Consider the following 21,456-nt stretch of genomic DNA (forward strand, 5'->3'; position numbering starts at 1 on the left):
ATTTAAAGTGATATCAAAAATGATACCCTAAACATATTTGATTATTTTTTCAAATTTCTTTAAAATACATGATTCATGATAAATAAGTTCACAAGCTGTTTGAAAGTCCCTAAAAGCAAACGTCATAAAAAGGAACACACTATGTTTCTCTCACTTTTTTGATAATAAGGTTTTTAAATTTTCGTGGGAGGTCGAATATCCCTATTCTTAATTTCGTAAAGCTTTTTTTATGTGGCTTTTTAAGACTTACACAAAATACGGAGTTTGATCTGCATTCAATTCAATGTTCATGTGCTTCAGAGAAAAAAGAACAGTCTCTCTCGGTCGTCTATTGCAAAAGTTCTCTTTATTTGAGTATTCCCAATTAAATATTCTTAATTCCTGATTTAAACAAATTCTGAAACTTTTATTCATTATGATAAGTGCAACCAAGGAATAATTGCATGCATGACTTAAAATTTTATAATAATGCGATCAAAGATTTATTTTTTCGTAAATAAAGAAAAAATGTGTTAGAGAAATAGAATCTCTGAGAGAATTTATCTTATGTAAGAATAAAGAAATATTTTCAACAGAAACATGTCATATTTCATTTTATTTACATTCATTGATAATTATCTCTCTTATAAATTAAGATTAATAAAGCTGACGGTGAAAACAAAAATTCACAAAATAACCTGATCAAAAAGACGGACCTAAAGAACTCATCTTTCTAATATACTAGTTCGGACTTTTGTCTATTGAATTACAGAAAAATAAATTATGTTTTAAGTTGTAATTTTGTACCTCTTTTTTGTAAAGCTTTTTTTGTGAAACCAGCAAAAAATGATGCAGCATAATTTTTCTAAAATTTTCGAAATATTAGTTTTAAATTTGAAGTTTATGTAAACATTTACAGCAAGCTCTTATAATTTTGTTGAAAACATTTCAAGAAACATCATCTCATATCACAAAAACGGAATAAATAACTGACTTAAATAATAAAATTTTTAATTTGAATATTTATTTATATATAGCAAGTAATTTTTTATTTTTTTATTTTTTCATCGAAACTCAGATTATAATTTTTTTTTTCTTAACACGAGATTTCTTATCACGAGGTGTAAAAAAAAGATTTTATTAGAAAAAATGACCTTAGAATGTATCATCATCTTATTTTGTAAGTCATTTATTACTTTCATTTCCAGTTATTTGTCTTGTTTTTGCATTCCAGTCGTTCTCCTACACCTTTCAATAAACCGGACCATAAGCCTTCAAAGGCTTTTATTTTTTAGAAATACTTCTTGTTACAGGTTTATAATTTAGTAATACGTTATATTTCAGTTAAGAACATGCGTCATATTTTAATTCAGAACATACGTCATATTTGTTTTGGAAGAAAAAAAATTCAGGAGAAGTTTGAGTTTTTTTACGTGTTTTTAGGTTTTAGAAATAAAAAGAAAACATCGAAACTTATTTTCAAAAAAGTTAACGAAATTTTGATGAAAATTTATTCAAAGCAAAACCTGTTACCCTGAGTTTTTTTTTTCATTTGCAAACTCAGTTCAGGATTTTTTAAATGGTAATAAAAATACAACTTGTTTGTCAAACAAGTTTTATGCATGACCTGCTTCAACAACACGAGGCTATGATTTTCAAGTTATTTATGATGTTTTTTGCTTTTTTATGATTTAACATTTCATGAAAAGTATGAGATTATTTATAAGGAGCAAATAAATAAACTTAGGGTAGAGGGGGCAGTTTAGGACAGGGTAGTTTAGGACAATGCGAATAATCCAAAAAATACTAGCTCTTCAACAAAGTTAAATATATTCGTCGACTGAAAATACTTTCACACGTAAGTGTCATAGGATTTCTTTCACAAAGGCAGTCGGGTAGCTTTTCTACAAACGTTTTGTGGTTTTTGATATTTTTTCTAATTTTTTTATTTCTTAAGTGTAAGGATTTACAAAGAAATTTATTCCACCCAAGGAATTATTTTTTGCATTTTTAGTGAAAGGGATATGTTCTGGGACGTAAATAGAAAATTCAACGATAAAACATAAATTCTTCACAAAAAAGTTGTGCAATGTTTCCTGAGATCAGTATTGAGGCAGCATTGGACGATTTTCACGGGGCACATTAGGACGTGTTGCGCGGATCATAACAAACTTACCGTGGTGTGAACTAACAAAGTCCTATGCTTTAAGAAAGTCCTAATTTAAGAAATGACAAATTTTGTATACATAAAAGAAACATTTAGAGAAAAAAATTTAGTTATTATATCAAACTAGATATCTAGTTAAAAAAACAAAGTTATCTTCCGCAAATGTTTCTTTTACATATATACGAAGTTTGTCACAGCCATCTGCACCAGTTTTATCTCCTGAAATTATTAGACAATACCCAAAAGCACCTCCAAGAAAGAAAACATCAAGAGGCAGAAAAAAAGAAAGATCAAGAACTTTAACAGACACATCAGAAAGACCACCAAAACAGAATCTTTAACTTACACAAAACAGAAAATATTTAATAAGCGTATCAATCCCCCCAAAAAAATTAATTAATGCAACAGTCTCTAGCTCAACCTGTATGTACAATAAAACTAATTCTTGTTTGCAAAATAAAAAAAGTTTAAATTATAAAGACAAGCCTGAAACAGAAGCATTAAATCATGGAGATTTTTGTTTAGTCCAATGTGCTTCAACATTTAACAATGCAATGTTAGCTTTTGTTTGCAGAATTGAAGAAATAAATGGAAACATTTTGGTTGTAAATTGTTGAATAAAAAAGTAGGATTTAATATATTTTACTTTCCTGATATACAAAATAAATGGTCGGTGCCAATTGCAGAAGTCTTAGCTAAACATCCTATACCAAAAAATGCAGGAAGCATTTCAAAAGGTTCTGGTATAATACTCAAATTTGATTTTTCTACATTTAAACTTGTTTGAATGTTATGAATTCTCTCAATTCGAATAAAAGAAAAATTTCATGTTTATCTACATCCATTTTATATTCACACTCTTTGTTTTTTTTATTAATATCTTTTTATTAATAAGAGTGATATGTGATTGATTAGCATTTTCATTTTAGTTTATTTAAATATACAAAAAAACTAATTAATGGTTTGAGATCTTTATAAGAATAGTTATGTTATTCCTAATAATTTTGTTGATTCTGTTATTGTTAATAATTACTGCTAAACGAAAAAATTAGGTTTTAAGAAACATTTCTTGTCTTCTTATTATATTTCCTAAACTACCCCCTCTTGTGGGGTAGTTTTGGACAATTGGTAGCTTCGATTTCAAGAAGAAAAAAAAAATTATTTGAACTAGCTCGACTTTGCAATTTTTTGAAAAACGAATACCTAAATTACCTTTTTCAGCCAAAAATTTAATTTTTTGTCAAACAGTATGAAATCTGTAATATCTTTTTAAAAAAGTGTCCTAATGTGCCCCCCTCTCCCCTACTTAAGATATTTTATTTAACTTTTAATAGTTGACTTCTTGCGCCTTTAAAAAGCAAGAAATAAATTTTTCAAACCGAGTTTTTTAATTACTAAAATTTTAATTATAACGTGTGGACTGGAAACGATTGTGCAGCAACCGTTTTCAATTTTGACCAATAAAAAACTTTCATTTTTACTTGTTTGATAAAATAAAATCTTTGCTTTCATTTGTAACTCCGCGTACATTTTTTTATCTCCTTGTTAAAATGAAAGCAAATTTGAACTTATTTACAGACTTAAAAAATATAAAAGAAAGAAAATAACAAGATATAATTATTTATTTATTATTTATCATTCGTAAAATGATGATTTATTATTCGTATTAGAAAAAAGATTTTTCATAAAAACAGCATTTTTGAAGTTGCTTAAAATCACTGACATTTTTTTGGATTTTGTATTTTGCTTTAGCCATAACTCGCAGTTTAAACAGTTTCCGCAAAGTGTTTACGTTAAAGACGGAAAAAACAGCATTTTTGAAGTTGCTTAAAATCACTGACATTTTTTTGGATTTTGTATTTTGCTTTTAGCCATAACTCGCAGTTTAAACAGTTTCCGCAAAGTGTTTACGTTAAAGACGGAAAAATCAAAACTTAGATGTTGTTTTTAAATTAAGTTTAATCGAATTGCAACTCAAAGAATTAATCATTAGGAAAATCACAAAAAGGGAGATGACGGATGATCTTTCCATGCCGTAAGTATGCTGACCTGATTCTGTAAACTCATGTGGAAACTGATTTGTTTATGAAACTTTTTTCTCTGACTTTTTTAAAAAAAAAAAATTTTCTTTTTACTTCATTTCCATCATTTTTAAGCAGAAAACTGACGTCATCGAGTCGTTTTCAACAAATCAGTAAGAAGATTTTAGTTAAATTTTAATTCTTTTCTTGGTAATTTCGTATCTGGGTTTATCTGTTCTAAATTTTTCTTTTCTAGCAAGTTTTTCTAGTTTAAAATCGTTGTATTAAAGTTTTAATGCAAGAAATAATGATTCTGATACCTGAAATTTTTGATTAAATCAATAAATTTTTTATTTTTTAAGTTTCTTTTTAAATTTTCGTCTTTGATTTTATTTCGTGTTTAGAATGATACGCAGTGAATTGGCTCCGTACGGTTCGTTCTTCGCAAACATTAAATAAAAGACTTTCTTCTGATTTTGCACTTGAGTGAACTTTGATGCTCATACAGAGCTTTATTCCGAATAATTCCTACATCGTCTCCTTATATCAACCTTCATTCAGTTGTCTTACGTTTGACTTTTGGTGACAGTGTCGCTGATGGTAAAACTTTTTCTGCTCTCTAAAAAACTTGTTTGTTCCGAAGCATTCATCATCACGATGAATTATTTCGGAAGAGCAACAAGTGAAGAATTCTTAAGCTTTTTCATTGGTTTTAAGAAATTTTTCAAAAATATTCCTCCTTAATGATTTTACCTTGATATTTTGAGCTTTTTGCGTTTTGGGTGCGTGTCACTTCTTTATTTTTTGTTTTTTAATCTTTTGCTTTTTTGTTTTTTAATCTTTTGCTTTCTGGTACTTTTCTTTCGCAAGCATTGTTTACATCAGGTCGTTGATGAAGAACATATTCTTGCTCTTGGTTTTTCTTTTAACCCAGGAAAAAAATCCAAATGAGGATGAAATACTGCGTCTCATCTGGTTTTATTCATCCTGGTTTCAGATTTGGTTTGGGTTGATGAAGGGACTTAATAGATGATAGAATTTCATTAACTATAAGAATATTAAAAATTTGTAAAGAAAAAAAAAAAAATCTGACAATTATTTTTTTATCTGATAATTTTTCCCACCGACTTCATGGTGCAGTTGTAAAAACGTCATTTAAGTTTGTATTAGGGAATTCCGGTTTTCTAGTGTATTTATTTATTATATATATTTCAGGGGAACAACAGCAGCAAAAACATAAATATATATAGCAACAACGTCATATACGTACATTGAATACAACTGAACAACAAACAAATAAGTCTTTTTAATGGTTAACTTTACGTTTCTTAAGACAATAAGCATGTAAAAAACATAAAGCATTAAGTGTTTCATTATTTAACCTTGACCTTAGCTTAGTGACAAATAGACCACTTGCAGAAAATGACCTTTCAGCCCCCACACTTGTTTCTTGGATTTACTTCAAAGGCGTGTGCAACAAATCTAAGTTGCTTGTTCGTTTTTTTGTTAGCTCAAATACAGCCATTTCTTTGAGAATTAGTTTGGAAGTTAGTTCTATTTTTTATTTCTTTGGTGAAACCCCTTTGACTGTCTCTCTGATGGAGAACTCGAGCTCTTGTGACAAGGAAGTAAATTGTTGTACTTGCTCCTGACTAGATTCATTATCTGTCAAATTTTCCTCATCTATAGACTCACTTTTCTTTTGCTCAAACAAACGATTAAACAAACTTGATGCATTAGTTGCATGTGCATTTCTCTTTGGAAGTTTGTCTTTCTCCTCAAAATAAAATTTCTCCGCGTATTGTTATCTCGTCAGCCATGCATGCAAAACCAATTATGCGCTGCTTTTTCGATGTCATCAAACTATGTATATCTAGTTCTGTTGTGTAAGTGAAAAGAGAAGTTGTAATAGTCACAAACTTAGCTCAACCCTTGATGAGTATACTTCATTAAGAAGCAGAAGATATATGAACAAAAATGTTCATATGAAAGGTGATTATTGGATCCTTGGAATGATCAGGGTACATGGGTCTATGCCAGCAGAGAAATTTTGTGTAATTGTTGACAAGAAACTGAAAGAATTTGGGCTACGTTTTGCCTGTGATATTACTGCAGTAACCACAGACAGAGCTGCTGTAATGAAAAACTTTGGTAGCTCAATTTTACCAGACCATCAGCTCTGCCTCGCACATGGAATCCACTTGGCTTTCTGTGATGTTCTATATAGGCAATCTAGGAAAGAAGATAATGGCACACCTGAGCAACTCACTATTCTAGAAGAGGACCAAGAGGATGATGACAGTGATGAGAAAGGAGGATTAGAAGTTTCAGCAGAAGCAGGTGCATCAGCTCTTCCAATGATCAGGGAGGATGTCACAGAACTCATCAACAAGGTCAGAAAATGTGTCAGATTGTTTCGAAAGTCTCCAGTTAAAAATGACATGATTCTGCAAAAGCATGTCCAGTTTGAGTTTGGAAAGAAGCTGCAGCTAATCTTAGACTCTAAGACACGTTGGAACAGCTAACTAGAAATGATTTCAAGATTTATTACCCTTAAGAAATGTATTCAAATTTCACTGATTGAGTTATCAAGCGATATTATGATTTCTGAGTCTGAATTTACCACCTTACAAAATCTAGTAAATGCTTTAGAACCAATCAAGATTGGTGCTGAGGCACTTTGCAGAAGAGATTCGAATTTGCTCTCATCTGATGGCATTCTGAAGTTCATTTTCAAGCAGCTAAAAAGCCAGAAAAACGCCTTTAGTCAAGAGCTAGTTGACTCGTTTACTAAAAGAGTCACTGAGAGGAGGAATGCTATGTTAGTAAACTTAGTGAAATATCTGAATAATCTTGATATCATTAATGGAGCAACTCATGACATTTTCAAAAAATCCATGTACCAAGGATCGGATGGTTACGAGGTACTGCCAGTTACCCAACGATGTTTGTTTCGTCCTAAACATGTTTAAGTTTCAAGTTAAATCAAGAAATTTTAATTAACTGGAATTCTTTAACTATGATAAATCTAAATATAAATGTTAACTCGTTGCTTTTACGGCAACCTAAAAGATTTCACCGTGATCACTTTTTAATGATTTTAGTTTTACAAGAGTTTTTTTATGATTTGGAAATGTTTTATAAATCTCAAGAGCAGGGCCGTCAGTAATTCATCCTAATCGTGGACTCAAAAATGATTCTTAAAAGTACCAATAACGCAGTTGGATTTCTATTCGTTCTAAGAAGACTTTTTACACACAAAAAAAATCACCGATGGAGTTATTACTTTATGTTATACAACTTTTAAATTAAAGAACCCATGTTCTGTATAAGCAACAATGGGAATGTCAATACTAAATTGTTGTTCTTTGAGACAAATTTGAAATCAATTGCTTCTTGAATTAAATATACTTTATTGTTCTTTCCAGGTTCACCAGTTTAAAGTAGTAAACCTACAAAGAACAATAAAATATATTAAATTCAAGATGCAATTCTTAAATTAAATATACTTTTTTGTTTTTTTGCAAGATGCAAAAAAGTAACATTAAAAATTAATTAAACATTTAAACAGACGAAAATATGTAATAAATGTGTTATAATAATTAACATTTAACGAAATAGAATGATAAATAAAATAACGATACTTTGCCTTAAAGTTGTTTACTATTATTTTTTTTTTTTGCTTTTACTATTTTAGCGTTATATTGTAGTGCTAAAAATAACTCTGTCATTTTTTTTTTCTTTCTATTTCTCTCGTTGGAAGTTCTTTTAATAAAAAGGAACATTGAATACATCTTAAATTTGCTCTTGCTCGTAAAAACAACAGCTGGCTCATTACGGTCAATTGCCTCACGCTTTGAGCAGCGAGCTCGTTTCTCTCTAAAATCTGCAAATAAAAACAAAATAATGACATTAAATAGTGATGTAATTAGTCCAACTCCTAAAAACTACAGAGATTTAATCGATATCAGTTAATGATTAAATTATAAACATTACAATTGTTAAAACAAAACAATTATAGACAGTAAAAACAAATAGTTGACCTACAAATATCGATCTTGTTTTTGGAATAAGCAAAAAAATTTTCAGACTTTTAGAAGACGTAGTTCTAGGAATAGGCCAGTTAGGGGTCAGGGGAGGGATTTCTTGTTAGAAACTTTTTGCAAATCATCCTCATTCAAGATCATTATCGACGTTCTAGAAATTAGAGTATGCCCCATACCTCTTTGAGACCTATCTTGAACAAAATTTTTTTCAGACTTTTTTCACTTAAGATAATTTTAATTTCTATGGAAACGGCAAGTATAAATTGTATGAAAAATGAAATCAGTTAATATAAATGATTAGAGTTGAAAAAAACTTCATTAGAAAACAACCAAAAATTTCACGAAACAAATTATCTAATAAAATTCAAGTAATTTTTTACAAAAAAAGAATTTTTAAGCTATTATCTTCCTTTGAGAAAAAAAAAAATGCCTACCGTTCGAACTTTTTTTTCAATTTTCCAAATTCCAATTTTTTTTTACTTCTTAACAACTAATAAAAAAACTTTCCGTTCTCAAAAAATTTCGAATCTCATCTTAAAAACTCGATTTTTTTTTTTAACTGTCACCATTGACAACAACAATAAAACCAAGGTAATCTTTTTATATTTCAATTATTATTATTACATTAAAATATTATCATTTTATTCTATTTTTGTGATTTTCTGAAGAATTTAACAAAACATTTTTAAGTTTTAATAAACAACAAATATTTGCAACAAAAACTCCAAATAAAAATGAAGATCGTTCCATTTTTTTTCCACTTTTCATATTTTATAAGAAAATTGTTTTTTTTCTTTTTAAAATTACTTAACATTTCATTTCATAAATAATTCTTGCATTACTTATACATTTAACATTTTTATTTAACATATTAAAAATATTTAAACCATCAAAAGTATTTCGTATCACTTCAACTTTTTCAACTCTTCGAAGTTATAAAAACATTCTTGTATTACATATACTTTTTACATATTTGCAGTTGTATTTATTTTTTATTTAATATTTTAAACATTTTTTCGTGTTTCTTTAAACTCTTCGATGTTATTAAAACATTCTCCACTGTTGTCGGTAGAAATCATCAACCTCCTGAAATTCGAACCACGAAGCCATTCGCAAATATCGTCGATGAAGTTCGTGTCGTCGTGAAGGTAAATATTTAGTTCATCAGCGAGTCGAATCCACGGAAGAAAGAAGCCTTCGAACTCGTTCTTTGATACGAAAGTATAATGGGTGCTTATCCGCAACCATTCAATTTTATGTGTCGGTGTCCATCCATCGATCTTCACTGGATGATTTAAATTGACATCACGAACGTTGGTCGAACTTAAAATGACAAGTTTTTTCTCATCCTCAGATAAAATATTTTTATCAACCCATAAATGATTCAACTTGCATCCTGCGTCAAAAAATTTCTGCATGAAATATTTCTCATGTGAAACTTCAATAGCAGTTTTTCCATTTTTTATAACAATCCCCCAACGACGTTCATTAATTGATCTTTTCAAGTCCTCTGTAATCGACGCCTGCGCTTCAAAGAAGCATTCCAAGAACAACTTCCGATCAACTGAAGAAAGACCTTCATATGAAGAAAAATAGTATATTAATATTATTGTTAATATTTATTTGTTTGCAACAAAAAATTAATCAAGATAAAATCCGTTTGCTCACAGAGTTGTTTTAAAACATCAAACAGAGTGAGGGTTTAGTTGTAATTGAAAACTCAAACGTGGAATGTGGAACTACAGTTTGTAATCGCTCTCTTGGCTTACTTTATCATGTCACGCTTTACATATTCTCAGCTCTCCTGAAAATCTCTATATTCTTTTTATTCTCATTTTTCGTGAGAATGTTAAGAGCATCTTATGACAATTCTTAAAAGTAAGAACGCGATTGAAGTTTTTATACTTTTTTTTAGTATTTTAAACAAACAAAAAATACTTGCTTTCAATTTTGTAAAAATAGAGAAATTTTTGCATTATAATAAAAATATCTATAACTCAACTCTTATCTTTCTATCTAAAGTTATGAGAGACTTTTGGTTAACAGAAGAGTTTGCTTCTGTTAACCAAAAAAGTCATAATATACAGAATGCAGGTAAAAAATGTTATTTATAAGTGAAATTTTAAAGTGAGGCTTTTCATTTTTAAATTTAAATCAATATCATAAGAAAAGCAGTCAGTCTGACTAAAGAAGACCACATATTGAATAAGCAAAGAAACCAAAACCAGAAACAAAAAAAAACAAAAAAAAAAACAAAAAAAAAAAAAACCTGCTAAAATCTGATTTGTTCAACGCTCTATATAATTTGTTTCGTTTCATCGTTAAACGTAATATTAGCATTAAACAATAATATCATTAATATCGTAATAGTATCAATAAACATAAGGTATTTTAAACATTTCCTATATGTTGCATATTACAATCCCAAGGGAGCCATTATATCTCTTTCGACTATATTTTGCAACCTTATTTCAAAAAAGATTTCTGTTTGATTTTAAAGGTAATAGAGATTAACATCGAACTTCAATTTTCGTAGATTTTTAAATATTGCTATCCGCGTATGGTACAGATTGGATACAAGCTTATGTATTAACTGCAAAGTGTAAAATCCAAAACGATGCGTTAAAATAAGTGATTAAAAATATTCTCTAAGACTTAAAAACAGGGTTTGTCTCGCTGCTGCTACAAAAGTTCTAGAAATATCAAAAGATCATTTCAGCTCTTTACAGCCACACCCCTAATATTTTTATTTCTGAAAAACCCAACATCGAGTAACAATCTGTTTTACAAAATTATGACAAAACGTCGCCAAATATTTTTTTTGAAATTTCTAAAAAATCACATACTATTTTCCCTTATACCCCTCAAATATTAAATATAAAAAAGAATTTATTAAAGTAACTTTCAATTGAAACATTAAAACTCTGATATCAAAAATTCATCTTTTTGAACTCTTGTTACATTTTCAGGGGGTAAAAACTGCATAATAAATAAAGCCGAGTTTGAGTTCAGATTCAAAGTGTCGTTTTTAAAGGGAAAAATTAAGTTCAACAAGTCGATAAAAATACAGAATAGAACTGTTAGAGTCGAAACAAAAGCGATGCGCTTTATTTTAGCGGTAAACTTATTTTTTCTTTATTGAAAGAAATAGCTTACAAGAAAATAAATAACTAGAGACTTGGCTGAGAGGAGAAAAAGGAGCTACTACCCTCCCAGCAAAGCACACAACGTTGAAACAACGTTGAAATAACGTTGATCAACGTCGATCAACGCTATTTCAACGTTGTGTGCTTGCTGGGCTATCTTATCTATTTATTTTAACCTAACATCCTATTTTTCAAGTGGTGAGAAGTAGTGGATGGGGGAGGGGTGTTTTTAGAGAGAAGTTGTTTAGACAAAAGAGTTTACATAAAACTAGAATAAGAGGTTATTTGGCTGTATCGCCCTCTTGAATTGATCTACTGATAAGGTCGAACGAAGTCAATTTTCGAAGGCTAGTAAAGTAAATCACAAGTGTAAAATAACGCTATTTGTCAAAATGTTGCTGATGGTCTTTTGTCACAGTGAAAATGATTTTCAAAAAGAATTTTAACGGATGAGTGAAAGCAATACTTCAACTAATGTTTACGGTTTCAAATTTACAAGGAAAAGGAGTGTTTTTCAATATAAACATTTACAGTTGTCTTCTACCTATTGATACGTAACAAATTGACAACTAATAACTATTTTCTCACAATTTACAAAGTAATAAAACTGACACTGAAAAGGAAACCTCAGAAAATAGAAAATATGTTAAAACTAAAGTTTATCATAAAAACGAGGCTATCAAATAAAACTGACAAAACAATCTATCTAATTAGATAAACACAACTGATAATAACATCATTTACACTACAATTAGTAAAATACTGAATCTCTATAATATACTGAAAGTCGTGAGAGCCATTTTCTTCCTAAAACAGACCGAAAAAACTCACGTCATAAAAATCTTCACTATTTCCCTTCAGCTTTTGAAACTTTCTTCAAAAGAGTTTCTTCCCGTGTTTTTATAGAAAAAGGAGCATTTTTAGCTAGAAATGCTAAATGGTATTTTGCAAATGAGAGAAGAAAAGTAGTCGAACTCATTAATTATTTTAAATTTGTGGCACGGAAACGAACCGAAGAAATGTACTTGAAAATAAAGCAATCGCATTTTCAAAGCATTGATCACGTAAAATCTTCCCTAAACAAATTAAAATAATAAATAATTCTTACCACTACTCGGACGAACTTTTAGTAGAAAATCTAAGAAAAAAAGTATCAAATTTTATTATATAGAAAAGCTTCTTATTTAATTAGAAATGAAAACAAAAAAAAAAGGGGAAATAAATTTAAAATCGTTTATCCTGTGGCTCGTCGAAAATTCAAAAAGTGAAATTTGTTAATTGATATTTTTTGGCATAAGCAACCAATATCATTATATTAATTAAACTCCATTTACTAGCTAAAAGAAGAAAAAAAATATTTCTAACTGAAGCATAACTAATTATTGAAAACTTTACAAAGTACAATAGAAAGTTGTGATCATAGAAACATCAAAAAATTAAGACTAACATTAATATTTTGTTAAGCTTTTCTTAACATGGCATTTTGTTAATAACCTTTTGACATCGTTAAAGAGACCATGTTATGGTCAAAAGCATTAAAATGGTAAAGAAACTACAAAACTTTAAAAACGCCTCCTGTCTCTGGAACGCTTATATAAGTCGATTTCAAAATAAAGATCAAAAAGGATTTATATTATACATTGCATACATTTACATATCAATACTTATTCATTCCCTGGTAATAAGGAATACACATTTTTGTCCAAAATTTTAATTATGTTACGGTCTTGTAATCTTCAAAAGTCAAAATTGGCATTTTTCTGTGATCGAAAAAAAAAAAAATTCTGGTCGTGTAATAAAGTCAAAAATTGGTGTTAAATTTTTTATGGTCAAAAACAATAAAACTACCTTTAAACTGTGCATACCGTTTAAACGCTTACTTTAATCTATTCTTAAAAATTAATATTTTTTATCATTTTATTCATTTTGACATAAATTTAAGAATCTTGAAGCAAAAAACAGATACCTTTCATTTTTAAAATGACATGCATACAAATATGATTAACATATATATGTTATGTTCATGTCTGAAATTTTTTTTAAAGGAGCATTTTTTGAAAATGCTGGTAAATATGCTTTTTTAAAAACATCTTATTACCAAGTGATTTAGTTTATTTTAAGCATCTACAGAATTTTTAATATTTTAAAGGAGGATAAACAATTTAAATTTTGTAAATCTGAAATTGTAATAAACACTTAAAAGGAAAATAAATTTATACTTTCATTTTATACAACTTTATATGAGGGCGTTAAATTATTTTATATGAGGGGGTTAAATTATTTTATATGAGGGGGTTAAATTATTTTATATGAGGGGGTTAAATTATTTTATATGAGGGGGTTAAATTATTTTATATGAGGGGGTTAAATTATTTTATATGAGGGGGTTAAATTATTTAGAATTTAGGTACCTAAAACTTACCTTAAAAAAATTACTTAATCTTAATTTATTCAAAGTTGATGAGTAGACATCTTAGTTAATAATGTGTAGCAGTACTTTTTACTGGAAATAATACAACATATAAAGTAAACATCAACATAAATTTGAAACACTAAAAATATAACATTTAAAGCAGAATAAGAAAACATCAAAAAGATGTTTACAAAAACAAAATCAAAATTATTTGATTTTCTCTGTGGCAGTTATTGATTGGAGCATGCATATTAAACTTATTTTACACTGCTAAGCTAAAAGATTTTCTTTTTATCATGTTTTTAATTTTTAAATTATTTCAAAAGCTGTTCTTCTAAAAACCATTTTTTAAAAGCATTTTTTGTAAACAAGTTGCGATTTGAAGTTTTACAAAAAAAAGACTTAAAAATATTTTTCGTAACTTCAACTGAATAAATTGAGATGGCATTGATTACATTATTTCTAAGTTAACTTTAATTAACTTGAATTTGCTTTAACATTGATGAAACTATTTTTAACTTCTAATAAAGGAATTTTATTGAATATTAAATTTGAAAAAACAAACTAGAACCAAATGTTTGAAGTTAACAACCTTGTCACCAATTTTGAAGTAGAAAAATGATCTTTTGAGCAGTAAGAGATGTTAAAACATCTGTCACAGCCCAAAATATAATTTTTTTTTTTCAATTTAACAAAGTTAAATTGAAGGGAAAAACAATAATTTTATACCTATATATAAAAATTATATCTTATATATATGTATATGTATGTATATATATATATATATATATATATATATATATATATATATATATATATATATATATATATATATATATATATATATATATATATATATATAATTAATCTAATTATAGATTTTACATACTTTTATTCAAAAAATACAAGTACAAGAGTGAAGGAAAAAGTTATTACCTCATCTAAAAATTTAACATAATATTTCTGTTTTGCTCTAATTTTGTTCAATTGTTTTGACTAAATAAACTTTGAAATAAGCAGCAAGTGTGTTAAATACACTGCAATCTTTAAACTAAAAAAACCCGCTTAATTCACTTGAAGAAAGATTAGTTTTACATAATAAATAACAAAGTTGTTTGAAAAAATTTTTCAAAATAGTATTCGCGAATGCTATTAAAATATTTTAATAAACATTTAAAATGTTTATTAAAAGCCTAATAAGTCTTTTATTTTAACTAAAAACTGCAATAAGCTAAAACCACTTGTTCAATCTGAAAAAGCATGAAGTCAGTTTCTCAGTATAATCAACAGTTTGAGATTCAAACTCAATTTCTTTGAATCTCAAACTGTTGATTATACTAAGACCCTGTTTACATGAAAACAAAAATGCAACATTTTTTAAAACATTTTTCTTTTAAAATTGTTTTATATTGTATGAGAAACATCTTTTAAATATTGAATAATTTATCCTCCTTTAAAGTATTTTTTCTAACTTTATTACACTGCATATGTTAAAGATAACAAGTTTTTGGTGGCTATCATTCTTTTGTTGTTTCATTTTTTTTCAGTGGAAAAGTATTTTTAACTTAACAAATCATTACTATTATTGATTTTATTATTATTTTTGTTTTTATTATTTATTATATTAGTACCTTCATTATTATTGTTTAGAAGTAAGTTCAATGAAAAACTCGCAATTTTTTTGTAGTGAGTGCTTGCTATCATAAAAACACCAACATCAATCATCAATCATCATCCATCATCATCATCATCCATCATCATCATCATCATCATCATCATTATTGTCATCGCCATTGCCATCGCAATCATCATCATCATCATCATCATCATCATCATCATCATCATCATCATCATCATCATCATCATCATCATCATCATCATCATCATCATCATCATCATCATCATCATCATCATCATTAGACTGATCTGAGTGTAGATTTGCTACTTATTTTTTCGGTCAACAGCTTTTGGAAAAATTTTTTAAAATAGAGTTTTATTTAAACTTTTTTTAAAAATTAGGTAACGGGCAGTAAAGTTAGCCTAATTATTTTCTAGTTTTGTGTTTTAAACAGCCACAAACCTCTATGACTCTATCTTTGAGTAACATTTCTATCCCTATGATGAATGGTATTAAAATCCGAGTGAATGGTAGTCTTTGTTACAAATTTACTTTGAGGCCCTAATATACTTTAAAGTTAATCATAATTCATCATGTTTCATCTTTGCAAATATCCCAAATTTTTGAAAACTAAGAAAAAATTTTAAAATAAAAAATATCACCCTGATGCTATAAAATAGCCCTCGTTTTTACGGTATTTTCATGTTTGAAGAAAGCGTTTTTTAAAATCTGATGCAAAGTTATATTTTCGCGTTTTTTTGGGTCATTTCTTGATGAGATTTCTTGGAATAAAATTATTTTCAATAAAATGTCAAAGTTTCAACATTTTCATGTAGTTAACTCTTCAATTCATCTTCAGGAACATTTTTTATGTCATCATTATCATTATAAACATTTATCGCTTCGCTACCTAAGAGTAGGAATTCTACAGAAGAAAGAAATACAGCAGACTTGGTCATCTATTTTCAAAGCGTAAGTGAGTGTTTTTCTCAATAATTGATATCTGTTTAGCTACAGTGATTGTATTTTTATTACTTTAAAATTATTTATTGTAAGTAAATTATTTCACTTCAATAATCTGAAATAGACTCTTTCTCACTGTTTTACTTAGTAAATAGACTCTTTCTCACTGTTTTACTTAGTAAATAGACTCTTTCTCACTGTTTTACTTAGTTACATCACCGAAGCATTTTCTAAGTGTTTTACTTAGAAATGCTTCGGTGATGTAACTTTTCTACACAAAGTCAAAATTGTGACTGAAATAGTAAGTCAGATCTTAGAAAAGTTCAGGAAAAAATTAAGAATTTGGAATATAAAGTCATTGTTTCATATATTAAACTCAAAAATATTCTCCTTTCGTTATTTCACTAGACACAAGTGTAATAGGATGCTCTAGTAATTTGTCACCGTTCTTCCGAAGCATAGAAATGCGACATTATATTGCAAAAATATTCATAGTTTTATCTTAAGACTAGTTAAAGACTTTGGATATTTCATGATTGACCGCACATGCTCTGAAAATGTTAACTTTTTGATAAAATTACAATTTAATGAAAAGCATGCCTTTATATTAAACGAGGCTTGAGAGCCAGATTGGCGTGGAGGGGCGGCCTGTTGGAAGTAATTCTGAGAAAACACAAAAAGAAGTTTTTAACTAAAACTATAAATTAGACGACTGTATGTGGATAAATATTTTTATACTAATAAATACTACTATTTCATAAATAGTATACTTTTTTTGAGTAGTAGAGGAGATAGGCTACATAAAATGTAATTGACAAAAATTGAGGATAAGACCACTTTAGTGCTTAACGCCTCAATTATCCTTTGAAGCTGCAACTAAGGAAAAATACAACTAAGCTGCTGAAAAACTATTTTGTAGAAAGAAAAAAAACAGGTTTTTTAAGATGAGTTTTAAATATTGCATGAAATGGCACTCTGTTATTGAGCTATCTACTTTAAAAAATTGAATTGGAATTGCACCAATATCTCCTTTCCATGCAACAGTTTAAATTTATTAAAGAAACATCAAGTTACAACAATAATCACTGATTGACATTTTTTTCGAAAAATTAACATGAAGTGTAAACACTAAATTTCTATAGTGCTCTATATCTTTGAGTATGCATTTAGAACTATTCTTTGGACCAAAGTTTAATCCACTTTGAAAACCGTGAGCATTCAAAAAAATATTTTTCAAAAATGAAAATCAAAAATGACAATATATAGTAAAAAAATATATAAAACTGGCTATTCAAAGAACAGAAACTGACTGTTTAAAAACCAAAAACCAAAAACCAAAAACTACAATATTCAAAAACTAGTTGCTTGAAAGACCAAAAACTGAAAAAGTTAAAACCAAGTTTACTTAAAAAAACCAAATATTGGCTCTTCTAGTATATAAAATGGGTATTCAAAAATCATAAACTGGCTATTCAAATTTTAGAAAAAGGCTAGCTGCACAATGTTAAATAACTATTTATTAAGCAAAACTAAAAATGGAACTACTAAAAAATGGACTTAAATGTATTTTTTTCATATCCGATTTTATTAACTAGTCTGTGGATCTCACTTATTGCAAAATCTCACTGATTTGTTCATTGGTCCATCCACGCTTACTAAAAGTCCAGTAACTGTTGACCTGGGTTGGTTTGCAATAATCTTTCTTGAGCAGAATCTTCTGTGGTTGCTAAATCCCCCATAACTTCCTTTTTAAAGATGACCATCAAGGTAAACCTATCATTATGGCACATAATTTTTTGCCTCTCACAACTAATTTTGGTTTAAGAATTAGAAAGGTCTAATTTTGAAGCCAAAGACCTTCTTTGTGACAATAATTTGCCATAGATAGATTTAGGAGTTTTTATTTGTAAAATAGCATTATCTTTGATTTTATTTTTGTATATAAGGAAAGTAGCAACCTTGAAAATCATTATCTTTTAAAAATGCAAAATCTCACTTATTTGATTATTGGTCCATCCACATTTACTAAAAGTATCTTCCCTAGGATACGACATAAACTCAATTAAAATCAAAATAAACCTTTATTTTAAATATAAAAACTGCATACTTGAATTCTTCAGACCTGCTCAGCTTTAGCAAACAGGTATATTATTGCTCCAGGAACAAGTACTTTATATAAATATTGTGCTAAACAACAAAAAGTATATTGTAAATAACAAATAGTTTTATGTGACATGCACATATTGCAAGTTATTCTGCACAGATAGATATTTTTTTATTCAATTTTTTTATTACATTCTTTTTTTTATTACAAATTTATTTGTATAGGTTTGGTTTATATGAATTTTAAAGCTTTACTCTAGTTTCATTGTAAGAACAAGCTAATGCACCATAAAGGTCATGAGCTTGGTCATTGGATAATAGATCAAGCATATAAACATCATATAAATTTCCTTAAAAAAAGTTTTACAAATTGAAATCTATATGGATTCATATAAAAATAATTTAACTTCAATTTAACTTATTTTAACTAAAAAATAACATTAGAAACATCTCTATCAATAACAACTTCAAGTTCAGCTCTGTAATAAATTTTATATCTTCATTCTCAAACCAACTAATAATTTAATTTAAACAACAGTAATCTATCAGTATTTTTACTTTTATCTTGTCCACCAGCTTTGAAAAGATTGTGTCTGTAACTAAAAAACTAAAATATTGAAAATTAATTATATTATATAAACAAGACTAAATTACAAATAGGAACTGTGACTGTGAACAACTTATTGACAAATATTTTAATTGTCAATAAATTGATTAACTGTTTACTACAAGTTTTGCAAAATAAAACTTAACCAGAAGAAACCCAGTCGGCACATCTAGTTTCAATTTCGGAATTAAAACCCTTATAAACACGTATCCGTCACGATCCAGGCGTAAACCAAGAACACGTAGATTTCACGGAAATTTTACTGGTGTTTGACACGTCTTTTATGAAGTTTCAAACACGTGTTTATTGAGGTTTTAAATACGTGTCTTATAAGGTTTCAAGCGCGTATTAAATGAAGTTTCGGTTTGGAACTTAAATCTTGATCAAACACGTGTACGAGACGGGTTAAGCGTAACCAAAAATACGTAAATTTTACGTGATTTTTACTAATTCTGTCACGTGTTTATACTAAAGTTTTAATCAGAGTTGTTATCTGTCCAATATGTCCAAGACAAATTTTCTGCCGACATAAAATATGTCCGAAATATTTTTCTGCCTACCAACTTTGACATAATTTTATGTCTAAAACATTTTCTGCCGACATAAAATATGTCCAAAACATTTTTCTGCCAACTTACTTTGACATAACTTTATGTCTGAGATATTATCTGCCGACATAAAATATGTCCGAAATATTTTTCTGCCTACCAACTTTGACATAACTTTATGTCTAAAACATTTTCTGCCGACATAAAATATGTCCAAAATAATTTTCTGCCAACTTACTTTGACATAACTTTATGTCTGAGACATTTTCTGTCGACATAAATTATGTCAGAAACATTTTTCTGTCCACTTACTTTGACATATTTTTATGTCTGAGACATTTTCTGCCGACATAAATTATGTCAGAAACATTTTTCTGTCCACATATTTTGACATAACTTTATGTCTGAGACATTTTCTGCCGACATAAATTATGTCAGAAACATTTTTCTGTCCACATATTTTGACATAACTTTATGTCTGAGACATTTTCTGCCGACATAAATTATGTCAGAAACATTTTTCTGTCCACATATTTTGACATAACTTTATGTCTGAGACATTTTCTGCCGACATAAATTATGTCAGAAATATTTTCTATCCACATATTTTGACATAATTTCATGTCTGAGACATTTGCTGTTTCATATTTTAGAAGAAAAAATCGTACAACTTTATTGCTCATTTCAGATTAATTTGACGAGTAAAACAAAAGTTTCGATTTCCCCTTATTAGAATGTAAAAACTTAGTCTCAAACTTAGTTTTTATTACTGAATGTGGTTTTTATTATTTGGCGTCCTGTGCCACATTAGAAATTATGTTAAGTAGAAAGAAAAGTAGAACTTTTAAAGGGTCGAACCATTTACAGCATAAATTCGACGATCTAATCGTCTACAACATAATAAAAATAGAAAATAACTCTTTGTCACAATATTTAATTCCGTTCCAGGATAGGTCGAATAATTTATGGTCGAAGCAAACCTTATTAAAAATTTAATTTTTCACCAGCGCGGCGTTTCAGGTTAAAATAGAGTAACCATAGGACAACCGACAATTTCAAGCAGCGGTTAGAATGCAATTTTTAGCCGTAAGAAAATCTCTGGCCAAAATTTATCTTTTAATTTAACCGAACCGTCAGAATCGTTTTTTGAAGAGTAGTGATCTTAACCGAAAATTTATTTCAAACAAAACAAATATCAATGTTAATGTTTGGTTGTTAAAATTTTTTTTTCTCTTACACGTTTTTTAAAGAGAAAATATCCCTTTTCAGATTGTAAATGATACAACTCAAACAAATTAACTGGCAATTAAATGCCTAAGAATCAAATATTTATGTCTGCTCTCCTCAATCAAACCACATGGCATTATAGGTTGCTAAACTTTGGAAAATTGGCATTTTTTTTTTATCCAATGGTATTTTATGGCCTTTTACCTTTATTTTGGCATTTTGACACTGAAAAATTTAAGTTCTTGAAAAAGTATTTATTTTGGAAAAAAAGTTGAAAATAATTTTTGCCCCTCAAGGATTTTTAAGGATAATAAAAAACACCTATTGACTTCCGATCCGAAGATTAACTAGTTGATTTCATTGATGAAATTTGTTCAAAATAAAGTGACGGAATCGTTTTGAAACAGCCGCGATATGAAAAAGGGCATTATTATGGCATTTTACATTCACGCTTTTGGCATTTCACATGTAAAAAATGTTGGCAAAACTGAATTTAATTGTCAATTAAAACGACTAAAATATGACGACTTGGAATGCTCGCTTCCACGTTTGAGACATTAAAACGATTTTCCTAGCCGCATTAAAAAACGATTATTAATCTAATTATTCATTTTTCGC

At 28.3% G+C, this 21,456-nt stretch overlaps 2 protein-coding genes and 1 long non-coding RNA gene across 3 annotated transcripts in view; 1 reads left to right on the forward strand and 2 right to left on the reverse strand.

Annotated features, from left to right (window-relative positions):
* LOC149894952 (uncharacterized) overlaps positions 1-1,278 on the reverse strand; it is a 57,487-nt gene extending 56,209 nt beyond the window's left edge. The window contains exons 1-2 of the mRNA XM_090072392.1: positions 1,176-1,278; positions 787-844 (exon numbers count right to left, since the gene is read on the reverse strand). The gene's annotated coding sequence lies outside the window, so the exon portion shown is untranslated. The remainder of the gene's footprint in view (positions 1-786; positions 845-1,175) is intronic.
* LOC149894945 (NACHT, LRR and PYD domains-containing protein 3-like) overlaps positions 1-21,456 on the reverse strand; it is a 226,798-nt gene that overhangs the window by 151,546 nt on the left and 53,796 nt on the right. The gene's annotated exons all lie outside the window — the stretch shown is intronic.
* Positions 4,087-5,014, forward strand: LOC149894953 (uncharacterized). Its single transcript, XR_016449257.1, has 3 exons — positions 4,087-4,181; positions 4,306-4,340; positions 4,572-5,014. It is a non-coding gene; the product is annotated as an uncharacterized LOC149894953 (long non-coding RNA).

The sequence above is a fragment of the Hydra viridissima genome, unplaced genomic scaffold, assembly GCF_058129835.1.
Source record: "Hydra viridissima isolate aposymbiotic clone 2 unplaced genomic scaffold, HvirCarnegie_v1 scaffold_1, whole genome shotgun sequence".
In the NCBI taxonomy this organism is placed as follows: domain Eukaryota; kingdom Metazoa; phylum Cnidaria; class Hydrozoa; order Anthoathecata; family Hydridae; genus Hydra; species Hydra viridissima.